At 49.2% G+C, this 23,131-nt stretch overlaps 1 protein-coding gene across 2 annotated transcripts in view; it reads left to right on the top strand.

The window, feature by feature from the left end:
- ARHGEF10L (Rho guanine nucleotide exchange factor 10 like) overlaps window positions 1–23,131 on the top strand; it is a 585,939-nt gene that overhangs the window by 55,468 nt on the left and 507,340 nt on the right. The window contains exon 1 of one of the 2 annotated variants that reach the window (XM_085608218.1): window positions 13,154–13,286. The exons of the other annotated variant lie outside the window; for it this stretch is intronic. The gene's annotated coding sequence lies outside the window, so the exon portion shown is untranslated. Of the gene's footprint in view, window positions 1–13,153; window positions 13,287–23,131 lie in introns of those variants that run through there. 2 annotated transcript variants of the gene reach the window in all.

Raw genomic sequence — 23,131 nt, 5'->3', positions numbered from 1 at the left:
GTCATTGTTTATTCTATTCATCCAGAGCTGTCGCCGAACGGCTACCAACAAACAATGACATTTTACACAGTGTACTAAGTGCCTGTAAAGAATGTTCTAAGGCCTGATAATGGGCTTACGAAGAAGTGTAATTGTAAGCAAAACCATTTCTGAGTTCTTTATCTCATGAGGTTGCACAAACAAATGTGTGCTGAAAGTCATCATTTAGAAAGATGTCAAATTTAAACATAAGCATGCAAAATGGAAGTGTGTTCCTGGGGCCTATGTAACCACTTAACACTGCAAATGCCACAACTAGAACGGGACCATAGGGGCATGATTGGGTCATGGCATCAAATTTTGCTTTGAAAGCAGACCCCTAGCCTACGGCCCAGCAAGGAAATGTCAGGGTGTCAGAATGGCCAAGCCAGCGTCAGTGGTGACTGTACCTTTGAATTCATGGCTGAAAGTACTTCATTTTTAAGGATGGGGCACCAGCCCATATCTTGGAATCTGCAGCTCACAGTAGATATTTTCAAATCACCAAAGATCACTGGAGCATTCGCTGCCTAATAGTTTTGTGGTCATGGAGATTTTTCTTTCCAGCTATTAGCAGTCTAGAATTTCTTACCCCTGTGGATTGCTCCAGCAACTGTATCTTCTCTTTCTTAGTCGGGGCGGTGGGGTTGTGGGATAAAAGGGGCAGAAATTGGGGTAGTAGGGAGGGTAGACTTTGGATGTGTAAAGGTCAAACACCACTGTTTGCAATTAACAGTGCCCATGCCAGGGTTACCTACTGCTGCGCCTCCACATTGGCTCCCGGAGGCCTAGGGATTGGTCACTGTAAACCTTAGACACATTCACAGCACAAAGATGGGGTTCTCAAGTCCCAGCTCAAAGATATCCTAGGCAGAGCTGGGAAGGGGGGAAACACAATTGTTGGTACAGTATAAATATGCCTGCCTGAAATGGTCACTGTTTGAGCTGCTTTTTAGCAATTGTCTTTGATAGTCTACTGGTCACTCCTGCATTGTGGCTCAGCTGACTTAGTGCTCTACATAATGGCATGTTCTCAGGAGGACTCAGAGCAGCGCCCTGAGCTCAAGCTGCTGATCTCCTTTTGCTGAGGAATGCTCCTTGCCAGTAGGACAAGGGAGTACCCAGAAAATTAAGATACACCCCACTTCGAACCAAAGCTCTCATGGCACCAAGCAAATGAAGCAAGTCATCACAACCCTCCTCAGAAGAATGCTCTTGTCTGTTAATTCCAAGCATCTATCCATCCATACTTCCATCCACCTGCTGATATCTACAACTTCACCTTAACATTCTGTCAACCATTCATTCTTTCATCTATCATCGAGGCTTACAGCATTTCGTCTGTGTGCCTATCCATATCCACCCCTATTCATCCATCTCCCAACCTATCCATCATACCTATCCACCCATCCATCTTTCTATCCAACTATATATCCACCGTTTAACTCATCCATTCCTCCATCAACATTTTCACTCATCAATCCATCAATCCTTTCAGTCATTCATCGATTCATCCTTTCACTCCATCTATCTATCCAACCACCCTTTCACTTCATCTATCCATCCACCCTTTCAGTCATCTTTCCACTCTTTCACTCATCCATCCTTTCATTCATTCTTTCACTCATCCATCCACTTATCCATCCATTCACTCACTCATCCATCCAGGATTTCACACTTTCACTCATCCATCTATTCTCCTTCCCTTTTTCACACGCATCCATTCTTTCATTGATCCATCCATCCTTCTGCTTTCATTCATCCATCCATTTTTCATCACTCATTCATCCTTTCACTCATCCCTCCATCCTTTCACTCCTCGGGCTATCATTTCGCTCATCCATTGATTCACGCTTTCACTCAATCCACCCATCAATCCGTTTCACTCATCCCATCCATCCATCCACCCTCCCTTTCACTCAGCCATTCATCCTTTCACTTACTCATCCATCCATCATTTCATCATCCGTCCTCCCTTTCCATTCATCCATCAATCCACTATCCCTCTCACTCATCCACCTATCCATTCTTTCACTCATCTATGCCTACATCCACCCTTTCACTCATTCATCCATCCATCTACTCATCCATCCACCATTTAACTCACCTATCTATCCACCATTTCACTCACACATCCATCCATCCTTTCGCTCACATATTCACCGTTGTCTGCCAAGTTGCAGACAGAAGAGGCCCTTCAAGAATGCCACTCCCACTGTAGCTGCTACAGTCACGGGTTTACAACCCTACAGCTCAATTTTTCCCGCATTCATTCATCCTTTCGCTCATCCATCTACCCAGCCTTTCACTCCACCCATCCATCCAGCCAATCCACCCTTTCACGCATCCATCCATTCTTTCTCATCATCCTTCCACCCTTTCACACATCCATCCATTCTTTCTCATCATCCTTTCACCCTTTCACTTATCCATCCACCCTTTCATCCATCCATTCACTCTCCCTTTCACTAATCCATATATTCTTTCACTCATTCATCCATTCCTTCATGTACCCATCCAACCTTTCACTCACCTATCCAACCTTTCACTCACACACTCTTCCATTGTTTCACTCACTCAACTATTTCACGTTTTTTATGAGTCTGTCTTCCGAGTTCCAGACAGAAGGGGCCCATTAATAACTCCATCCAGCTTTAGCTGCTAAAATGAGGCTTGATGACGCCCGTGCGGTAGGACATCCCTTGTGGCTGGCAGACAGGGAGCGGGGGAAGGGGGGGGGGCACTTCTTCCACCATTAGCCCCAGGCTCAGGGGACAAACACCTAGCTTGTCCAGGTCCAGGAAGACACTCATCTGATCCATGAAGGAGCTGTGGGAGATTCAAAGTAATGGCTTGAGTTGCCACCTATTAATACCATACAGAGGAGCTGTACTTTGCTTTGTCTCCCAAATAATGTAGGACATTAATTTTCTGAATTCGACATCTTCTGGCCATTTTGGGAAGAGAGCATGTTTGCACACTCTCCCCCATTAAACCTGGAAAGGCTGGTTTGATATCTAAGGATATGTGTTCAGAATTAAATCAGCAATGTGGGAAAATATCCTTTTAAGGGTATGGAAGATCCTATGGTGGGGGAAGGGGACACATTTAGAGGTTGACCCTAAGAGGGATTGGACTCATACATTCTTTGCCTCCTACTGCCCATGGTGGTGTAGGGACAAGACCTCGTTAGGTGGGCTACGTGGATTTTGTATGAGGGACAGTAGACGTTAAAATTAGGGTACAGAAAAAGACTCTACGCTAAAAATTCGACAAACTGACTCCTTGGGGGCGGCTGCTTGTTTGATACCAAAGGCGGTTACCTTGACATGATAATGTAGATGGGCACCCTTAATGTCCTGCCATCCATTAGCAGAGTGAGGGAACCTTATCGTAGGCACCAAGGGACCTCAGAGACTCAGAGTGGAAAGTGAAACAGAGGAGTTAGGAAGAAAGAAGTAAAAACAATGCATGTGGGACATCAGCTACCTACCGCTCCAGATGTTAGTCATTTTACAAGAGAAGGCATTTGAAGAATGGAGAACAAAGACGTCTATGCAGTTTATGGCTATGGTTGCAGGCAGTTGGCACCAGTGTTCACTTTTGGGGACAGGGACTTATTTTTCATCATCAAACTTTAACCAAGGGCAAAGTAGAGAAAGGCAGAAAGGGAGAAAGAGGGAGGTACTGAAAGATAAAATATAGTGTCAAAGGAAGAAAAGCAGAATGATAAAGAAAGACATCAGAACCCATTCACTTTTGCTGTAGGATTTCCTGGTAAAATGAGGGCTCTCGAGATAGGTGTAGGTATTTTTTAAGGAAGAGATGTTGCTAATACCGTTTCAAAGGTGCGAGACAGCCATTTTCAAGATAAGAAAACTGTGCATCTGATTTGAGGATCAACGAGTACTCACAAAGTATTGCCCGAGTGGTCGGAAATACTGTGTGACGGAATAGTCATGAAGTCTGAAGAGTGGAAAACTCAACAGGCCAAGAGTAAGCCAATGGCTGGTATCAATGTGAGACTGATGGCACCTAGTGAAAACGAACCCTGCCTAGAAACGTGTACGAAAAAGAAGCATAACCACTACTGTGAATGCTATTCGGAGCATTCCCTCTAGGCAGCATTCCACCTAGAACCATATCAACACATTCCACCATGGGTGATTGCCAACTTTAGGCTGTTCACAAGCATTCCTCTGATCACCTTTTGTACATTTGATATCATACTGATTTGGTCAATGTTACGCCCCGAGGTGGGTCCCTAGCCTGCTGTGCCACTGCAACCAAGCTATCCTTCACTAATGACGACTAATAAGTGCAAAACCAGTCTGGGGTTGCTTCAGGCCTCTTCTGAAAGGACCCTCGCCTGGCAGGTCGAGACGGACTGATGCAATGAGAAGGGTCAATACTGGTTTGTATAAGGCAGGCCTCTGTGCAGAGTGGGACAGCTGGCGAAGAATAATGGGCTTGAATGCTAACAAGAGCCATCGCCAGTTTTGACTATTTTCAAGCATTCTTCACATCACATTTTGTGCTTTTGATGCTTTGCAAACCCTGCCCTTTTAGAAGAATGTACTGGTTTACATATTGCTTTGGGAGTGAAGAAGAGTGTGAGGAAAAGCTGTAGCAATAAGGGCTGTGGATAGATAGGAAGGAGGGTGGCATTGCTTAATTTGAGCCGGTGGTTTCCGGTGCTAGCACTGGCACTTCATTGTCAACACCGGTGCTTGTGATAGCTGCCACATGGTGGCGCTGTCTCTCTAATTTAGAGATGACCACAACAGTTAATTACTAATGCAATATACATTAAACATAACTATTATACTGCAGCCCAAGCCATTCTTATAGGTTTGGGGGCCTTTAATAGACCGAATTGTCACACTGGTAGGAGTATGACGGTTCGTTGTTGTTACTAACGTTGGCAGCATGAGAGGGGCAATGTGTGGTGTAAGATGCGGTGGCACTAATTGTTTTACAAATTAAGCACTGGAGGGTAGGAGGTAGGACCTGAGAAGGGGAGCGGCTACATGCAGCTCTGATTGCTTTACTCCTGCTGGACTTCCACTAACTGGTGGCTGGTATGTTGCTGGCTCTAACCAGCCATTGACCTTAAAGACATTGGCCAGGTCAAGGAATCTGCCTCAGCTCCACCAGCCTCCAGAATCATTGGTTTACTGTCTGACATGTAACGCCACTGATCCCCAGTCTTATCAGCTTTCCAGGAGCAGCTGTTTGCTACCTGACACGCTAGTACATCTTCCCCAGTCCTATCAGCCGCCATTCTGCAGCCTGACATGTCAATGGTCTTTCCAGGAGTCTACCAATCGCCCCTTTGTATTGGTCTGCCACTATCATGTTTTATTGATTGCCACTTTCAAAAGAATCGCCTGCTGCCTGACATGAAACTGACTGTAACATAACTTATCAGCTTTTATTAGGGACTACTACAAGCCAGCAATTTGCATGGCATTTCTCACAGGCTGGCTTTAGGGCAGTGCGACTGGTGTGGCTGCACTGGGCGCTGACCTGTGGAGGGGGTGCTGACCTCAGGGGTGTGTGCTGTGTTTAGCAATAACTTATGAATCGAGAGACGAGGGGTACTTATGTCCGGTGGAAGTGAGAGAATCCAAGGAGGCGGTCATGGGGTATGGGGGCACCAAAAATGATTGTCGCACCGGGCGCCCCCAGCGCTAAAGCCGGCCCTGATTTCTCGAGCCCTGATGGGCGCAGTAGCAGGATTATCACGGATCTTTTTTTTTTTTTTTGTAAAGTTTTATTGTGCAGAGAAAAGGGTACAAGCACGGGCCTACAACCGCCTGGGCCGGCCGCTAATAGTCAAAAAAGATCAAACAGTGCAAAAACAATGACTGGCCCACCGGGGCTCCGCACATTACAGAAGATCAGACTGCACATAAGGGAAATCAGGATACACCCTTTTGACATAGATAACAACTAAAAACAAAAGGCGAGGCGAGATGACATGAAATGGGCGTCGGACCACAGCAGGGGGACTCCACACCCGACCACCCGATGGCGGTCAAGAAGAAGGAGAACTAAGAGGTAGGGGGGGCCACGGGAGAACCAAATCTATACTCAGATGTGCCAGATAAGCAAGGAACCCTCAAGGATCAGGGGGACAAGGCAACCTCAGACGTATCCACCAGGGGGGGAGCACAGATAGACCCACGATACACATTCCACTGCCCCCAAATTCTACCCCAAGCCCCCGGTTTACCACGAGCCACATACACAGTCTTCTCCCTGAACATGCACCAGTCCATGTTCTCCTTCCAGACAGACACGGTGGGAGGCCGTTGGGAACCCCAAAGCTGCGCTATGTCTCTCTTTGCGATCATGTTCCCCAGGGCCGCCCACCGAGTCTGGGCCGCATTATAGTCATTGGGCTCCCACACATTCAGAACAGAGCGACGCACCTCCGGCAACAGAGTGACCCCAGTGACTCGCCTCATAACCTCATGCACCTGGCGCCAATATTCCGCCACCTCGCGGCACTCCCATAGGATGTGGAGAAAGGTGGCACTGAGCCCACAGCCACGCTTACAGAGCCCGTCCTCAGAAAACCCCATCGAGACCAATCGGGGACCCGTCACGTAAACACGATGGAGAATCTTAAGCTGGACCAGACGGAGACGGGCCGGGATGGCAACCTCCTTAGGAGATGACAGTGCAGACCGCCAGTCCTCGTCGTCCAACTCAACCCCATCTCCCATCCATGCCTCCCGTAGACGCACCAAGAGGTCAGCCCGATTATTTATCAGTTTTTTATAAATCAGAGAGATAGTACTATCGGGAACGTGACCGTCAAGTATGCGGTCCTCGAGGGGCGAAGAAACAGGGACCTTGGTCCCTTCCCCAAAGACCAAGAGCAGGGCATGCCGAACCTGGGCATAGCGGAAGAACTCCCTCTCACTAAGCTCGTACTCGCTCTGGAGCGCCGCAAAGGTTTTAACCGCGCCTTTAACCCATAGATCCCCCACTCTGCTAATGCCGATCGTGTCCCAGTGCTCAAAGCCTTTCGTTATCCAGAGGCTTCCCAGGCGGTCTGAGGCGAATAAGGGAGTAGCACACGTTAAACGCTCACTCCAGCCCATCGCTACATTCGCCGCCTTCCACACCCGTACCGCAATCCTAGTAGGGCCCGTAAGGGTCCTACCAGCCGATCGACAGTAAAGCGCTCTGTTATAGTTACCGCCGGGAAGCAGGAATTTATCCATCTCATATGCCGGGTTCAAACCAGGAGCATACGTGGCATGGTTAATAGCCGACAGCTGGGAGGCCCAATAGTACCGTCTAATGTCAGGAAGCGCGATGCCCCCGTCATACCAGGGGAGAGTAAGCTTTGCCAGAGCGATACGCGCCCGCCCGTCCCAAACCAGTCTCCTCTGCAGACTCTCCACCTCCCGAAAGTAAGCCACCGGAATGACATCAAAGGAGTTCTGAAGTGCGTAAAGAAATCTGGGAAGGGACATCATTTTAAACAGGGCCGCGCGACCAAGCGGAGACAAGGGCAGCTTACACCACCGAGCCGTATCCACCCTCAAACGCCGGAGTGGAGACAGAAGGTTCTGCTCATAGCGGACCGCCGGATCCAACGAAACGTACACCCCCAGGTATTTAAAGCCGGATTGAGATGTTTGGATAGGAAGTAGAGGCGGCAAAAGAGGAAGGCCCCCAGAGATAGGATACACGCAAGATATGGACCAGTTAATTATCAGACCCGAGTTTCTCCCAAAGGAAGTAAGGACATCAAAGAGAACATTAAGTGACTGACGCGGCGAGGTGAGGTACAAAAGAATATCATCCGCGTACAACGAGACCCGATCCTCGAAGCCCGGGGCCCACCGGATCCCTCTGATCGAGGGCTCCCAGCGGAGCCAGGCAGCGAGCGGTTCCAAGGCGAGAGCAAAGAGCAGAGGGGACAACGGGCACCCCTGCCTAGTACCCCTCCCGAGAGCAAAGGGCTGAGAAACCCGCCCATTGACAACAACCTGAGCCATTGGTCCAGCATAAAGACGCTTCACCCAGCTAAGAAATCCCTCCCCAAAGCCAAACTTCGCCAAGACAGCCCAGAGGAATGGCCACTCGATGGTATCAAAGGCCATCGTGGCGTCTAAAGAAACCAATACGGCTGGTTCAGAGAAGTACTCCGCCCTAGCTAGGACGCCGTGCAGACGCCGCAGGTTGAGAGCGGTATTACGGTGGGGGATGAAACCGCATTGATCCGGATGGATCAGATCACAGATAACGCTCAGCAAGCGATTGGCGAGGACTTTAGCAAGGATTTTGGGTTCTACGTTTAAGAGGGAAATAGGCCTATATAAGGCACAGCGGTCTCGTGGCTTACCATACTTGGGAATCACGACTATGGTAGCCAGACGCTGGTCGGCGGGAAGGGAACCCCTCTCGAGCGACTCCTGAAACATACGACGGAGGAAAGGCGCGATTTTATCCGGGCGTAGTTTATACAGTTCAATCGGCAGGCCATTGGGGCCCATAGCCTTGCCCGAGCGAAGGGAGCGAATCGCAGTAGCAATCTCGTCGACAGACAAGGGGGCATCCATCTGCTCACGGTCCTCGACGGATAAACCGGGCAGGGCAATATCCCGCAGCAGAAGACGAGAGTCGTCCTCATCTCTATCAGACACCGGGGAGTACACCGCCCGGAGGTGGTCAGCAAAACACTCCACAATCTCGCCAGGCTCAGTCACACACACTCCATCCGCAACCCGAAGCTCCGGGACCACACGATTCACTCTCTCCTTCTTATCCAGCCAAGCAATCAGTTTACCCGCCTTGTCCCCGGCATCATACAACCTACCCTGCTGCTCCCTATACATGGTCTTGGCAGCGTCAGTAGCAAGAGACTTGTATTCGAACTGCTTCAGGCTGAGGGCATGGAGCCCATCCGGAGTGACACCCGCCTCCAAGGCTGCCTCCAGCCCCGATATGTCAGTCTCCAGCTTCACCACCGCCTCATTCTTAACCTTCTTAGCCACCACTATCTGGGATAGGGCCTGCCCGCGGAGTACTGCCTTAAAAGCTTCCCACAGGGACACTGCGGACAACACCGACCCATCATTCTCGAGGAAATATTAGTCAATCGACTTGACCAGGCTATCGCGGATCGTGGGGTCTCGCAGGTACCAAGGGTTAATAGGAGCGATCCGCCCAGCAGACCGCGTCCCAGTGTCAAAAAGCAACCACAGTGGGGAATGATCAGAAATACCCCGGGCCAGGTGCTTAACCTCTCGAATCCGGGCAGTCTGGGCCGCGGGCATAAGAAAATAATCCAATCTGGAGAGACTCCCATGTGCCCCAGAGTGAAAGGTGTACTGACACTGTGTCGGATGCATTAACCTCCAACAATCTACCAGACCAAAGGTCTCCAAGAGTCCGCCAAGCCACGCCTGGGCAGCAGGGAGGGCCCTGGGCGGGTGGCGATCCCGGTCACCCGAGACGACCGAATTGAAATCCCCACCCATAAGCAAAAGACTGTCAGGAAGCTCAAGCAGCATACGACCCAAGTCTGAGAAGGTGGAGTTCTGGAGGCCCGGGGGAACATAGACAGAGACCAAGGAAAGGGACTGCCCCTCCCACCGCCCAGTGAAAGCCACATAGCGCCCTCTATCGTCCGGGACTACCCTGGTGATCTCTAACGGAAGTGAAGAACGCAGGAGAATGCCTACCCCTCTAGAGCCAGTGGTGAAACCAGAATGGGCCACGAGTCGGTAACCCCCCCTGTTCATGGCATGACAAACATTACCCACCAGATGCGTCTCCTGTAAAAACACCACATCAGGAGTCAAACGACGCAAATACTGCAACACAACACCCCGTTTGATACGGTCCCCCAATCCGTTGACGTTCCATGACATCAACCTCAACCCGTCCCCCCCCATCCCCTCCAATAGATCAAGGGTCCCCCAGCAGATAGCGCAACACCCGAAACTGGACCAGAACAAATACCTCGCTTTAAAAACAAAACACACAAATCAAAACAGCCCCTCCCACCCCCCAACCCCCCCCCAATTCCAACTCCCCCCACCCTGCACCCCTGCGATCCACAAAACCACCCCAACTTGCAGTGTGCCTGTCGCCCTACAAACCCCATTCTACGAAAAGACCCCGGAGGAGGAAAGGGACCCGTCCCCGACCGCCCCCCACACAGATCATAATGAGACAAAATGCACAAAAGAAGTAGAACCCAGCCGAACAATACAAAATGGCAAAGTCAAGGACCAAAGTCACTCCGAAGGAGACCCGCCACCCTCGGTACCGGCAAAGGGCCCAGGCCGGTCACCCCGGCCCGGCAGCGAATCCAGCCAGTCACTCACAGTCGCGGGAGAGTCAAAAAAGGTAGTCCGATCTTCGTGTTCCACTTGGAGCCTAGCAGGAAAAAGCATGGAGTACTTGAGACCCAGGTCTCGGAGACGACGCTTTACCCCCTGGAAGCCCATCCGCTGTTTCTGGACAAGTTGGGTGAAGTCCGGGAAAAAGTTAATAGACGAATTCTCATATCGGACCGGGCCATGGGCCCGCGAGGCCTGCAGAATCGCATCTCGGTCTCTGTAATAGAAAAGTTTGGCAACAATAGGCCTCGGGGGGGCCCCCGGTCGCGGCCGACCGCCCGGAACTCGATGGGCCCGCTCCACGGCAAAGAACTTACTCAGGCCAGCGGGGGCAAGCTGTTTGAGGATGAGCTCCTCAACCATGAGATCAACCGGGTGGTTGTCGGAGGTCTCCGGAACGCCTATGACGCGGATGTTATTGCGTCGGGCCCGTCCCTCAAAGTCCTCCAGCCGCCGGGCCATCTGATCGTTGGCCGACTTGAGGTCGCCGAGAGTGGCCTGTAGGTCCGACACATCCGCAACAAGGGTGGACGTCCGCACATCCAGCGATTGAACCCTCTCGTTGGTCTTAGAGAGATCCGCCCGAATCAGTGCGACATCAATGGCCACAGTATCGATTTTACGGGCCAAGGCCTCGTACTGCGTAGCGATGGTCTCCTTGATGCCGTTAATGGCGCCCATGATGTCCTGCAGGGACTGATCCGGAGAAACGGACGGGCCACCACCGGCATCGTCCGGGGGGACACTGGCCGCTCCAGGGGACCCTCTTCCTTGAGTGTAGCGGTCCATGTTGTTCGTCTGGACCGGTCCCCCACGGAGGGATGTCTTAGTCTTACGCCCCTCGGGGCCTCCCCTGCCACCCATGAGAACCACGCTCGCCAAAGGGGACCACCGGCCAAGCGTCAAGGGGGCACAGGCAAATCAGACAGGAGCCGCTCCAGAGACCGTGATGTGGCGGGGCGAGGGGACCAAAGTCAATGGGCACACTGGTGGCAGGCGGATACAGAGGCATCCAGCAGAGGCCAAGTAAACACCCAGCCGCACCAAGCAATTACCCTTTCCAGCCCCTCAGAGATCCAAAAGTGAAACCGAAAGTAATGGAGCGGCCACTGGCACAGCTCCGCTGCCGCTGTTGTTCAATTACGCCCCGGCTCCACAGTTCACCCTCGCACCGGGCACAGCCATCGATTGGGCCTCAAAAGTTCAAACCACCATAGATCAGGATTCCCAGGTCCGATTTGAATTCTGAAAGGAGGTCAATGTTCAGCCAGCATTCGTCTTCCAGATTCCGTCAGCCAAGTCAGGATAAAGTCAGGATAAATTCCGAGGAGCAGCGAGGGTCCGGGGAGCCCTGTGCTCACGCGACCATCTTGGATGTGCGCTAGGCTCCTCCTCCCACGGATCTTAATATTAACAAGACAATTGGCCCCCATCATAGGTTTGGTAGTGAAAGAATCTGTTATCGGGTAGAAGTGACCCCTTCACTCCCCTATACCCCTGTGCCACTATTGACAGCTACACCCCTGGCCCTGGCCCTGCCGGCTTCCAGAGATGTGAGCTTGACATAGAGGTGGGCGAGCCACCGAAAGCTCGAGCAGATGCCTGGATCTGGCTCAGCTCGGGGCACTCTTGGACCCTCAAGTTAAAAACGAGTCAAGTCTTCATGTGGCTTCTGCCTGCCACCTACGCTCTAACCGGCTAAGAATGAAAGGCAAAACAGTACCTTCTATGCAAAACAGGAGAGAGAAATATGTATCCATCTAGCGGCTGAATCGCACAATGTGAAACCAGAAAACCTATGATCAATCCTGGCTTCCCCACAGGACTAAATTATTTGATCCTGGATGAATATTTTATTCCACCGAGCCTCCTTTCAGATCACCTTCAAATACATGGTTTCGGGATGAGCACTGTACAAAGACCTCTCTTTTGTTTGGTTGAGCAGACTGTAGTGTTGCTCTGTGTATAATAAGATTCCCAGCCACATACTTGTTGTTCATGACAACTGGCTTGCCCCATTGTTGCACTATTGCCATTGTTGTCAGGTCTGGAGCAGGATTTTTTCCAAGTACTTGTTTAAAAACTATCACTGTTGATCAATGCTGATCAATGCAGTGATCTAATCTGATCTACTAGGGCAAACCTCTCCCGCATGCTAAAACAATACTGTTTTTGAATTTTGAAGAGACTTCATCATATTTTGAAATGTTTATTGCTCGATTTACATGGTAACTATTTTCAGACTCAGCTCGTGCTGGCCCTTAGAGCCAAGACACACTCTCGGATTGGCTCTGGATCTCCCTGTTAATTTGTCGGCTCGCCCAACTCTCGACGCACATATGACTGAATCTGTAACAGCCTTATACTTTGGCCCTACCGATGCAGCAATGTCCTGCCTCGCGATTTCCCAGCCCCACTGCAATGTCTGAGGCATACGACTGACTTTGCCCAGCCCCACCGGCGCTCCAGAAGCGCACACCTGAACGAGCCATCTCTCCAGCCCTCCAGTGACTGCTGCACCCCGGGGCGTGTGAGTCACTCCTCAGCCAGATTCCAGACCGAAGCCCAGCCCTGTCCCACCTCACGCCAGAACTATTTCCCACAGTTTCGCTAACTCCTAAAGAGCCAAAATTAGAGCGCAGCCCGGACTGTAGCCGGCAAAACAAGAAACAGCGTGGCGCAGCGCCCTGGATGAGAACAGCTGCCAGGGGCGGGGCGTCTGAACCTGAGAGTATGGGCGCGCCCAGTTCACCTTTAATGCCGTATTTCAATAGGGAGCGGGAGGGCTCACCTCAGCTGTCGGGCGGCTGGATGCACCGGGGACGGCGCGAGCTGGACCAAACCACAGTGAGGACTGAAAGCGAAGCAACCCACTAATAGCAGGTGGCCCAGCAGGTGAGGATACCGGTGTGGTGAGGGTCGCGTGCCGCGCTCGAGCTGCTATGCGTCAGACCCTTAACCTCGGGAAAAGCGGAAGTTGCTGCAGGTCAGAATACGTATGGATTTCAGAGGTTGCCTGCTGGAATTGAAGAAGAGGTGTTGCAGGCAACGACTAACGAGTCCTGGGTGCGCATTTCTGGCTCCAGTATGATAAACACAGCGGGCGTGGTTGGCCATCACTGAGGAGTATTGACAGCTATGTACATGGGTGCCACCTGCTGCTTGAATTAGCAGCAGAATACTCGTGGTAACAGCTAAATTGTGGATCAAAATGTGGCGAAGGAAAGGGTGTGGAGTTACGAGGGGCAGAGTCCTGAAAAACAGAGTTTGACAGACAATAAATATATTTATTTTTTAAAACCTCTGCCACAAAGAAATGAGCATGAAGGTCAAATGTACCATTACATCTGTTCTGCCTTACTTAGTTGTTCACAAACAGGCTGTGTTTTAAAATATCTTAGGAGGTTAAGGTACTTGCTGCAGAGATCTTCATGTGCCAAGCAATTTTCAGAAGATTATATTTCTGTAAAATAACTTTGGTGGTAATGCGCTTGATGGAGAGTTCTGTGTTTTGTCTAGTTACGGCTTTATCTCATAAAGTAGCTCAGAGGGTTAATATACCTGCTGCCAAGCAAATAGCGTAACAGTCAGATCACAGATTTGTATTTTATTCCTTTTGTTTCTTGCAGTTCATAAATTGTAATCCTTCTAGTGTACACAGTGAGCCACGAGCCAGCACCAAAGAGCTGCTTGCAAACTCCAAGGCATGCGTTTAGAACCTCACTGGTTAATTTCATTGCTCTGTCTTTTTCTAAGGAGGAAAAAGGCATTCTTTGGTTAGCAATATAGTCTTAGTAGTGAAGAAAAACACAACCACTGCATTATGTTTTAAATCCTGACTCCGTGTTGCTCCTGACCCTGCACTCTTAACATATATTGCCAACAGTAAGGAAGCCTGTAAACCATATTGTCTTATTTAACATTCCTGTACTTTGATTTGCACCCTTCTATGATGTATTTTCTCTGTATAATGTGTGCATTTCATGTAAAGTGCTCTAACACCCTATGTTGGGATGAGTGGCGCTATAAAAAACGTTTTTCTAAAAATAAATCACTGAGTGCTATTTAAATCATTGTTTAATTGCTCTGACAGACAGATATATCTAACAGTCTTCTAGTGCAATACAGGGATTGAAAACATTTTTTAAAAACGTGCTTTCAAATCATAGTTTCTCTTAAGTATTTTTGGAGTGATACCAAGCTACGTGCCTTTGTTTCCCTCCGTTGCACTGGCATCTAGCTGTGAGACTGGTCCCAGTATTGGACTCTCACGGTGCTGCTGATCAGAATAATGGACAGCAGCGGCCGGCACAGGTAAACGCAGTGGGGTGGGGCAGGGGCGGTGTACAGTGGGAGGGGGGGAAGTCGACAGACGATGGAATAGGTATAATTAAATAAATAAATAATATCTATTCTGTCGTCTGTCGGCTTCCCCCCTGCCCTGCCTCACCGCGTTTACCTGTGACGGCCTCTGCTGAGGATGGAGACGCCTTGGTAGAGCTGTTTATCGGTCCCAGTGCTGGAATAGCAGTGTGCTGAAGATCAGGGTGAAGGAACACCGGTGGAGCTTTATGTTGGATTAAGTACCCGAGTAGCAGGAGGTGTTGAAGAGCAGAAGTGCGGTGTACCAGCAGTGCAAGAAATCCCTGGATCAGACAAACCCCTGGAACTTTCAGAAAGTTGGTACAAACAGACTGAAAGTTTTATGGTTGTGTGTTGGGTGCAAGGGGATGGCTCATGTGGACGCATTGGTGTAGCTAGACTTACTGGCACCTGGGGCGTAACCTAAGTTTGCTGCCCGGTGCAAGTAAGAGCTGGGTGGGGTTTGTGTGGCGGCCGACAGATGACTTGTTCAGGTGGGGGATCTGGCGGCTGGCGGCTGACGGGTGACTTGTTCTCGGGGGCGGGGGATGGTGGTAGTCGACAGGCACGACTCGCTCACTTCCACTGCCCCCAAAAACAGCGCCACCCAGGGCAAACTACCCCCCCCCCCCTAGCTACACCACTGTGTGAACGCAAGTCTTTAAGAGAGGGTTGAGCCCAGAATGCTTGATCTTGGCAGGCTCAGTTGGGTTCAGTTCAGGGTCAGACTGAGATGCCATGCTACATCTCAGGTTTAGCTAAATCTTTGTCTTTACCAGGTACAATGAGGTGACAATTGTTCTGAGAGGAGCACTCGCAAATTGTCCAAATCTTAATATAGCACAGAAAACCGAAAGATAATGAATGTATTTTTTGTGCTTAAATCTCACATGGCAACACACGAGGCATAGCCTGCACGTCCATCTAGTTGCCCAAGCATAGCATAAGGGAATGTTACTATATGTGGGGCAGTGTGGAAGTAAGTGCTCTCCCCCTAAATTCGTAGTAAGGTTACTCCGAACTCTAAATCAAGCCCATAGTCTGTGTTTCCTGAGTGAATGCCACTGGTTTGCATGTATGACCACAGTAAAGTCTGATTCAGATTTTTCATGACATGGATGTCTCAACATTCTGGTTTATTGAATTACCTCAAGTGTGTACCAGAAGGTACACTATTGAGTCCCTAAGACTTGTTTCATATCCCTGATTTATCACTTCCTGCCTGCTTCCCACATTGGAATTTGACACCTGCTGTTCCACCTTAGTTGTGCCACAAAACTCAAGTGATAGCAAAGCTGTTTTGCGTTCTTGAACCTGGTGTTGCTGTTGTATTTATCACTTTTCTCAATGTGATACCACATTTTAAAGATGCACTTCTGCAAACTGAGTAGTCAACTGACTCTTCTTAGCTGTGCTCTGAATCCATTGTTTGGACAGGTTCTGTGCACATGTAGTTTCTCCTTACAGATCCGGCAAGGTAAGGTGTCTCTGGGTCTGCTGGTCCATTGTCCCTACCTATTGTTTACTCTGAGATGTCATACTTCCTTCTCATGTGGCATGATTGGCGATGTCATACTGTCAAATGATTTTATGATCACTTACACCTACACGTGGTCAGTGGCATGAAACTTGAGCCCCGCCCCTGCAAAGTTCATAGAGGGCCCCCCATCCAGACTCCCTCAGGAGCTCTCAAGCCAAGGTACTGTGTTGGGGGGCCGCCTGGAGCTCAGGAGGCCCCTTGCACTGCAGAAGCCTTTGTTACACCACTGCACGTGGTCAAATCTGCAAATTCATAGAAAGTGTTGAGCCAGTGGTCTCCGGGGCGGTGCGACCGGTACCACTGCATCGGGTGCTGACTTCAGTGGAGGGGGGTGCCATATTTGCAGGTATATTCAGTGGCGGCTCACCGAGAGTGTGTTGCAGGGTGGTGGGGCGGGGCGAGGGAGGGGCGGGGTGGGGGGTAGTAAACTCTTGCATATGGCCGAGGGGAGTTAAGTAAATAAATAAATAAAACAATTTACATTGCACGCGCTGCATTGCTGAGTTGGCGTTGCAGCTTGCGCAATGTAAATTGTTTTATTTATTTACTTAACTCCGCTCTGCCGTATGCCAGAGTTTACTACACCCCACCCTGCCTCTCCCCAACCCGCCCCACAGCACACCCTCGGCGAGCCGCCACTGGGTATACTATAGTTTTAAAAGCACCATCTGCCGCATTCCTTGCCTTCAGCAATTTTCATACAACAATAAAAATGTCAAGATAACTCCAGTGATTAATGTTCTTCCTGGAGTGAGATCGGAGTTTTGTCTATTGGAAGTTTTGACTCATCTTAAAGTAGTATGAAAACACAAAAAGAGCGGGTCTTTTTAGCTATTATACTGACATCTCTCTTCTAATTTAGGGTGGATGTACCAGGTGTCTGTACTGCCTAAGAAACCCTAAGGTTTTGTAAAAGAACCCTCACTCACCTACCTAGTAGGTGACATGCTTCGTCATAGGGCTCTCACCCTGGTCACCAAATGTTTCCAGGGTGTGTTGTGACGCCAGATTACAGCAGAGCTGGTTATTTTTTAGGGTGATGTGGTGATAATGAGCAAATAGATCTCAAGTGTGGTGCTTTTTAAAATTGGCTCAAATACTCCCCGTCTTTTTGACCGCAGCTTTATTGGTGAGAGTATTGGTCAATGTGTAAAAAAGTGATGGATATGTGAAGGATATAAATTTGATCCTTCTTATCCTGTGAAAGGTTTACATGTTTCAGCCATATTCTCATGGGCCCAAACAGGTTCAAATGGCTTTCGTCAGGACCAAATGGAAGCTGATATGCACGCTAGGGCATACAGCTATTATTTGGATTGTACTTACAACCCACTGGAACTTCACCGTGTCGCTTTCATTTTTCAGCGATGGTAGCAACTTGCCACCTGGGATTGGCCAAGGGGGTGGACCCTGTAGTCACACTTTCATCAAGGCATCTCACCCTCCAGGATACCTGATCTGCCTCGGTCGTCCCGCATTTATTTATCATAAAGTAGCACAGAGGCTTAATATGCCTGCTGCAAAGAACGTGTACCATGCAGATCACAAAGTGCATATAATGTAAATAGATCAGTGCTTTTGTCAGAGGGATCCTTTTGTTACTTGCAATGTATAAGTCAATGTCCTGCTATAGAACAGTTAACTAATAACTGTCATCAACCCAAACCGGGCCAGCCGCGTATATATGCAGGAGGTGTCAAGAGTAGTCTGCACACAGCAAATCGCCTACAACCCCTTTGGGCCAGCCGCGTTTATTCTACAGCTTCAGATGTCAAGGGCGATTAGCAGTGATACATCTTCATGCTTGAAGCGAACAGAAAATCTTTATCTCGATAAGCACAACTTATGCATACCGATGCCACTGACAGAAATGGCACATCATTAAGAAACAGGACTAAGCTTCACAGCAACTTTGTTAGCCGCCACCTTGTCCATCATATGTTAGTGATGTTTCTGCTGATACTTATACATGTGGCTGCAAGTTACCTTGCATGTTCTGACGCCAACGTTCGAAATAGTACTGTCGTATGTAAAGTTGTAACATCAAACTATCAAGGTCTATACAGGCCGCAGTGTGTCCTAGATGGAGGGCGCACACGGGGGTCAGCATATATAAATCCTATTGAATGCACCTGAGCAAGAGAGTGGTTATGGAGACTTGAGAGGCACTGTTAAGGGGTGATAGTGAGGGAATGTGGTCATTTGGGGGAGTCAACAAGCATTGTTGCACAGGGGACCACCAGCGCTAAAGCCGGGCCTGGTGGTTTCGATTGGCCTTAATATTCGAGGCATGTAAAAAGTAACAATTCAGATAACATAACAGTCCATTTCTTTAAAATTTACTAGAGTTTGAGTGTAGCACCCATGATATTACTAGACTTCATTTTGCTTCCATCCCTAAAAAAGATCTGATGATGGTTTTATTATTATTTATATAGATCAGCATTATGATTTTTGAACCCATTTATGAGTGAGGATTTTGTTTTTGTGGAGTTCTCATTCTTAAATTAATAAGTTAAAGGTGCTCACCAATATAGCACTCGAGTAAAAGAAATACAGTGAGGCAATGCTCAACCGCAGGACTTGGCCAAGTGAGGAAACCTGAATGTCAGCCCAGCTTTCTCTGCATTTCAGCAGGTGGAAAATGTCTCCGCCTCTCTCCAGTTTTTCGATAAATAATAAAGTTGGGACCTGTGAAGCTTTCAAGCAAAGTAGATAGATTAAAATTCTTTTTTACGTGTTTTCCATAATACTAAATAATTTCTACAAAAAAATAGGGCACTCTTTATACATCCACAAATCAATAGACTGCTCAAATACAAATTTAAAAAAATGATTTCAGGAGAAGCCCAACACCCTAATGTAGATAATTACATAAAGCAACAAAACAATGAGATCTTGGATGCCAAGATGGTTACTCTCAGGACACAAGTTTCCATTTGGGTGTGTTTAGAAATGCTGCTCCACTCTGTTGATACTGTTTCAACTGTTATCTCTGTGGGAGACTTTCAAGGAAAAACACACAGTTCGTACTTGATTTATGAATTTGCGAAACATTCTTGCTGGCTGTCTGGCATGGGTGTTCAACGTAGGTGCAAGAGAGCCGAATCAATGCTAGATGTTTACGATAACCATTCAAAATACATTTAATAATAAATGTAAATTAAACTTATTTACATAATGGTTATCCTGATCATTTTAAATGGATCCAAACCTGATGGACCGCAGCTGGACCCTCTACCTTCTTTTCTTTTTAAATGTAAACAAGGGAGAAGAAGTGTGCAGTGAAGGATTAAACCCAGTGGAGGCCCCTAGGGAGTTGAAATGTTGTGGCCTCCCTTCAAATTATCTCCTAATACCCAATGCACAGGATCTTTTACAAATTGACAGCTGCCATTCTAAGTCCTTTAGACAGTGCTGCGACCTGCTTCTCTGGTCTCATCGGTAATTCCTCATTTTAAGTCCTCTAGACAGTGCTGTAGCTGTTTCTCTGGTCCCAGTGTTAATTCCCCACTCTAAGTCCTTCAGAGAGTGCTGCTTGCTGCTTCTCTGGTCTCAATCAGTCAATCAATCAGGGAATTGTAAGCGCGCTACTCACCCCTGAGGGTCTCAAGGCGCTGAGGGAGGGGGGGGGGGGGGTGGGGCAGATCTGTTTAGCCAAAGAGGCATGTCTTGAGGGTCTTCCTGAAGGTGTTCAGGGAGGGGGCGCGTCTGATGTCTGCCGGTAGCTCGTTCCAGGTCTTGGCTGCAATGAGAGAGAAGGATCTGCCGCCTGCTCTGGCTCTGTGGATGCGCGGGTTTCGGCCAGTGCGAGGGTGGAAGATCGGGGGTTTCTTTTGGGTACGTGGAAGTTGATTCTGTCGTTGAGGTATTTTGGTCTGTTGTTGTGAAGGCATTTGTAGGCGTGAGTGAGGATTTTGAAAGTGACTCTTTTCTCCACGGGGAGCCAGTGGAGACTTCGTAGGTGTTGACTGATGTGTTTGTGTCGGGGTGCCGAGGACGAGTCTAGCGGCGTTGTTCTGTATTGTCTGGAGTTTGTGGAGTAGGGACTTGTTAATGCCGGCGTAAAGTGCGTATCCATAGTCCAGTCTGCTGGTGATGAGTGTGTGGGTCACTGTCTTCCTTAACTCAGGGGAATCCACTTGAAGGTCTTGCGGAGGATGCGTAGGGTGTTGAAGCAGCTGGAGGTGACGGCGTTGACCTGTCGGTTCATGGTGAGTAATGAGTCGAGTACGATGCTGAGGTTCTTGGCGTGGTCTGGGGAGGTAAGTGGACTTCCGAAGGCCGTCAGCCACCAGGTGCTGTCCCATGCAGAAGGGGTGGTACCGAGGACGAGGACTTCTGTCTTCTCGGCATTGAGCTTCAGGCAGCTGTTGGTCATCCATACTTCGACGTCTTGCATTCCTTTCTGGAAGTTGAGTTTGGCAGTGGTGGGGTATTTGGTGAGGGAGAGAATGAGCTGGGTATCGTCGGTGTAAGATACGATGTTGAGGCCGTGTTGTTGGACGATGGCTGCGAGGTGGGCCATGTAGATGTTGAAGAGGGTGGGGCTCCGGGATGAACCCTGTGGGACTCCACAGGTGATTTTCATGGGGTCGTAGAGGAAGGGTGGGTGGGTGTCTGATCCTTTGGCTTCTTCCGGTGAGGAATGATTGGATCCAGGCCAGGGCTGTTCCTTGCATGCCTGCGTCGTGTAGTCTGGCAACTACTGGGCGGTTGGAGACGGTGTTGAAGGCCGCTGATAGGTCGAGTAGGATGAGGGCTGCGGAGTGGCCTTGGTCCAGGAGGGTGCGGATGTAATCTGTGGCGGCGAGTAGGGCGGTCTCTGTGCTTTGGTTGCTTCGGAATCTGGATTGGGACTGGTCGAGGACGACGTTCTCTTCAATGAATCGTGTCAGTTTCCTGTTGACTGTTTTCTCTGCAACTTTGGCTGCGAAGGGCAGGAGTGAGATGGGCCGATAGTTCTTGAGGTCGGTGGGGTCAGCTGTGGGCTTCTTGAGCAGAGGTCTGACTTCTGCGCACTTTTAGTCACCTGGGAAGGTGCCTGTTTTGAAGGTGGTGTTGAGGGTCCGTTGTAATTCGGATGCAATGGCAGCTGCGGCTCTGTGGTAGATTTGAGGGGGGCAGTGGTCGGTGGGGGCCCCGAGTGGATGCTTTTCATGGTCGAGGCAGTGTCTTTGGCTGTGATCAGTGTCCAGTTGGAGATGGTGGGCTGACTGGTGTTTCTGGGGGGCGGGGGGCCGTCTGTCTATGTTCCCAGTCGAAATTTCTCATTCTAAGTCCTCCAGGCACTGCTGCTTGCTGCTTGTTTGGTCCTGTCAGTAATTCCTCATTTTAAATCCTCCAGACAGTGCTGCTAGTTCTTCTCTGATCCTGCCGGTAGTTCCTCATTCTAAGTCCTCTAGACAGTGCTGTGACCTGCTTCCCTGGTCTCATCGGTAATCCCTCATTCTAAGTCCTCTAGACAGTGCTGCAGGTGCTTCACTGGTCCCAGTGTTAATTCCTCATTCTAAGTACTCTAGGCAATCTTGCAGCCGTGTCTCTGTTCCCAGCGGAAATTCCTCTTTCTAAGTTCTTCAGACAGTGCTGCTTGCTGCTTCTCTGGTCTCATCGGCAACTACTCCTTTCTAACTCCTCTAGGTAGTGCTGCCCCCTCTGCTTGTTATTCCTTTTTGTTCACCAACTTTGGCCATCTCTTGCCCCCTCACTTGCACCCTCTCCCTCCCATCATTGCAGTGCACTATGGAGCTTGCTTTATTTCAGGAAACTGCAGCCACCGTAACAGCAATTGGACTCTGACTCCTTTCCTTAAAAAAACATACAAGGACAGCAAGCAATTTGCATGTATGACTGTACAAGTCTGTTATTGTTGTGCTTTCTCGCACAACATGCCTACTGATTTCCTCATATGGCAGTTTTATTCTAAGTCCTCTAAACAGTGCAGCAGCTACTTTTCTGGCCCCAACAGTAATTTCAGAATTTTAAGTCCTCTAGGCAGTGCTGCAGCTGTGTCTTTGGTCCTGTCAGTATTTCATCATTCTAAGTCCTCTAGACAGTGCTGCCACCTGCTTCGCTGGTCTCATCAGTAGTTTCTCATTCTAAGTCGTACAGACAGTGCTTATAGCTGCTTCTCTGGATTTATTGGTAATTCCTCATTCTAAGTCCTCCAGACAGTGCTGCTAGCTACTTCTCTGATCTCATTGGTAATTTCCCCATTCTAACTCCTCTAGACAGTGCCACTAGCTGCCTCCCTGGTCCCAGGGGTAATTACTCATTCTAAGTCCTCCAGGCAGTGCTGCTTGCTGCTTTTCTGGCCCTGTTGGTAACTACTTCATTCCAAGTCCTCTAGACTTTGCTGCTAGCTGCTTCTCTGTTCCCATTTTTAATTCCTTTTTCTTAGTCCTTTAGACAGTGCTGCAGCTGCTTCTCTGGCCCAAGTGCTAATTTCTCATTCTAAGTCCTCTAGATGGTGCTGTAGCTGCTTTTCTGGTCCCAGTTGTAATCCCTCATTCTTGTTCCTCTGGGTAATGCTGCTAGCTACTTCTCTGGTCCTGTTGGTAATTCCTCATTCTAAGTCCTCCAGACAGTGCTGCTAGCTGCTTCTCTGGTCTCATTGGTAATTGCCCCATTCTAACTCCTCTAGACAGTGCCACTAGCTGCCTCCCTGGTCCCAGTGGTAATTCCTCATTCTAAGTTCTCCAGGCAGTGCTGCTTGCTGCTTTTCTGGCCCTGTTGGTAACTACTCCATTCCAAGTCCTCTAGACCGTGCTGCAGCTGCTTCTCTGTTCCCAGTGGTAATTTCTCATTCTAAGTCCTCTAGATGGTGCTGTAGCTGCTT

The sequence above is a fragment of the Triturus cristatus genome, chromosome 1_2, assembly GCF_964204655.1.
Source record: "Triturus cristatus chromosome 1_2, aTriCri1.1, whole genome shotgun sequence".
In the NCBI taxonomy this organism is placed as follows: domain Eukaryota; kingdom Metazoa; phylum Chordata; class Amphibia; order Caudata; family Salamandridae; genus Triturus; species Triturus cristatus.
The sequence above is the reverse complement of the archived record's forward strand: the minus strand, read 5'-3'. Positions and strand labels throughout refer to the sequence as shown.